Below are 3276 nucleotides of genomic sequence, written 5' to 3'. Positions count from 1 at the left end.
CCTTGAATGTAATCCACCCCTGTTTCAACAAGTCTATTGATTATTAATCCATCCCCGTGTCCGGTCAAATGAATAATTATTGGTATTTATAGATATCCCGCCCACCGTACCCAGTCAAGCGTATGTGGTTATATATAAATACGTCAAATTATAAGTCTATATATTAAATTAACGAGGTATCATTTAATTAATATAAAGCCCATTAATAGCCCATAGTCTAATTACCACAAGTGTCGTTCTTTTATCCAAACCCCAATTATGGTCCAAAGCCCAATTACCCCGTCTTTAATATTTATCCCAACATCATGATTACTTCAATTTAAATAAGCATAATAATAACTTAGCTAAGAGACATTAATTTAAAAAGGTTGAACATAACTTACAATAATTAATAATAGCGTAGCTTTACACGGACAGAATTTCGACTTACACACTTACAACATTCGCTAACATACCCTTATTATTATTAATCTTAAATTAAAATTAAAATTATAAATTATATATATATATATATATATATATATATATATATATATATATATATATATATATATATATATATATATCGTAAGAGATAGAGAGGATAGAAAAAGGTGTCTTATTTTCGGCCAAAACATGTGAACTTTATAGGACCTGAGCTGATACTGTGCACCATGCGATCGCATGGTTTTTGGTCTTCCTGGCTGATAAGGCTAAAAAGGAACATATATTTCATAGCAATATCCCTCCTAAATAATAGTTTTTTATATGTAATTGTATTATATTTTCATTGTAATTGTTTAAATAAATAAATGTGAAGACGAAGCACGAAGATTAAAGAATTGAAGAAAAAGTGCCACTAAAGCCTGAAAAGTGCCACTAAAGCCATAGTACACTTAAAAGTGCCACTAAAAAGTGAGTAAAAGACTCGCACGGATTTTGAAATTTAAGGAGAACAATTTTTGTGCAAATTACAAATCGCGAAACGTAAAGTGCACGATATAAAATAGTACGAAAGGACGTTTGAAAATCCGGAACTAGGACATGAGTCAACTCTCAACGCTCGACGCAACGAACTAAAAATTACGAGTCAACTATGCACGAGAATATAATATAATATTTAAATAATTATATTAATTATTTAAATATTATAATTATATAAATAATATGTCGGCAAAGCAAAGTTCCAAACTTGGATGAGCTGTATTCACGATCTCCGCGACTCGCGGAGATCCCAGCCTTTTTTTATCGCGACTCGCGGAGCACAAGATTTCAGAAATGCCTATAAAAGGCTCGAGCATTTGGCCGAGTAAAATAACATAATAATAATAATACTCCGTAGTATAATATATATATATATATATATATATATATATATATATATATATATATATATATATATATATATATATATATATATATATATATATATATATATATATATATATATATATATAGTATAGATTAGTGTTATATTAGATTAGTTTGGGTTATGTAAAAGTTATTTTTACGGGTTTTAAAGTCGAAGCTCTGTCCGTGTACTACTACGCGATAAATAATCAATGTAAGCTATGTTCTCCTTTTTAAATTAATGTCTCGTACTTAAGTTATTATTATGCTTATTTGAGCCGAAGTAATCATGATGTTGAGCTAAATATTAAAGACGGGGTAATTGGGTTTTGCACCATAATTGGGGTTTGGACAAAAGAACGACACTTGTGGAAATTAGACTATGGGCTATTAATGGGCTTTATATTAAATTAACAATACCTCGTTAATTTAATATAAAGGTTATGATTTTACGTATCTATATATAACCACATACGCTTAATCGGATACGATGGGCGGGATATTTATAAGTACGAATTATTGTTCATTTGACCGGACACAGGGATGGATTAATAGTCAATGGACTCATTAAAACAGGGGTGGATTACATTCAAGGGTAATTGGTGTAATTGTTAACAAAGTATTAAAACCTTGGTTTACACACAGTCGATAACCTGGTGTATTCATTAAGCAAAGTATTAAGACCTTGTTACAGTTCGAATCCCCAGTTAGTTGGAATATTTGACTTCGGGTATAAGGTTAAATTTGCCGAGCAGTTTATAATTATGACCGATGAACTATTATGGACAAAAACCAGATAGGTTTCAAATACATCCAGGATAAAGGACAATTAACCCAGGACAATAGATTAAAATCAAAACGTCAAACATCATGGTTACGGAAGTTTAAATAAGCATAATATATTTTATTTCATTTTTCATCGTACTTTTATTTATTGTCATTTTAATTATTGTTATTTATTTTGTATTGTTATTTAAATATCATCATTTACTATACGCTTCGCTTAAAATATAAATCGACAAACCGGTCATTAAACGGTAAACCCCCTTTTATATATTATTATATATAATTATATATATTTTGTACAAATATAGTTGTTTAAAAATATAGTGTGCAATAAGCCCGCTCCCTGTGGAACGAACCGTACTTACTAAAAACTATACTACTCTACGATTAGGTACACTGCCTATAGTGTTGTAGCAAGGTTTAGGTATATCCCATTTGTAAATAAATAATTAAAACTTGTGTAATTTGTAACGTATTTCGTAGTAAAATATAGTACTATCACGTACCCCCATGGATAACTTGATGTTATGCGAGGTGTATATAAAATAGCTTTATAATCATATATTTTGTAGCAACATATGATTTAACTGCGCATCCAGTTTGTTAATTTTACCATTTGGCCGGGTAAACCAAGGTTTTAATACTTTGTTAACAATTACACCAATTACCCTTGAATGTAATCCACCCCTGTTTTAATGAGTCCATTGACTATTAATCCATCCCTGTGTCCGGTCAAATGAACAATAATTCGTACTTATAAATATCCCGCCCATCGTATCCGATTAAGCGTATGTGGTTATATATAGATACGTCAAATCATAACCTTTATATTAAATTAACGAGGTATCGTTAATTTAATATAAAGCCCATTAATAGCCCATAGTCTAATTTCCACAAGTGTCGTTCTTTTGTCCAAACCCCAATTATGGTACAAAACCCAATTACCCCGTCTTTAATATTTAGCTCAACATCATGATTACTTCGGCTCAAATAAGCATAATAATAACTTAAATACGAGACATTAATTTAAAAAGGAGAACATAGCTTACATTGATTATTTATCGCGTAGTAGTACACGGACAGAGCTTCGACTTTAAAACCCGTAAAATAACTTTTACATAACCCAAACTAATCTAATATAACACTAATCTATGCTATATA

This window comes from Rutidosis leptorrhynchoides, chromosome 3 (genome assembly GCF_046630445.1).
Source record: "Rutidosis leptorrhynchoides isolate AG116_Rl617_1_P2 chromosome 3, CSIRO_AGI_Rlap_v1, whole genome shotgun sequence".
Classification (NCBI taxonomy): Eukaryota; Viridiplantae; Streptophyta; class Magnoliopsida; order Asterales; family Asteraceae; genus Rutidosis; species Rutidosis leptorrhynchoides.
Note: the sequence above shows the minus strand (reverse complement) of the source record.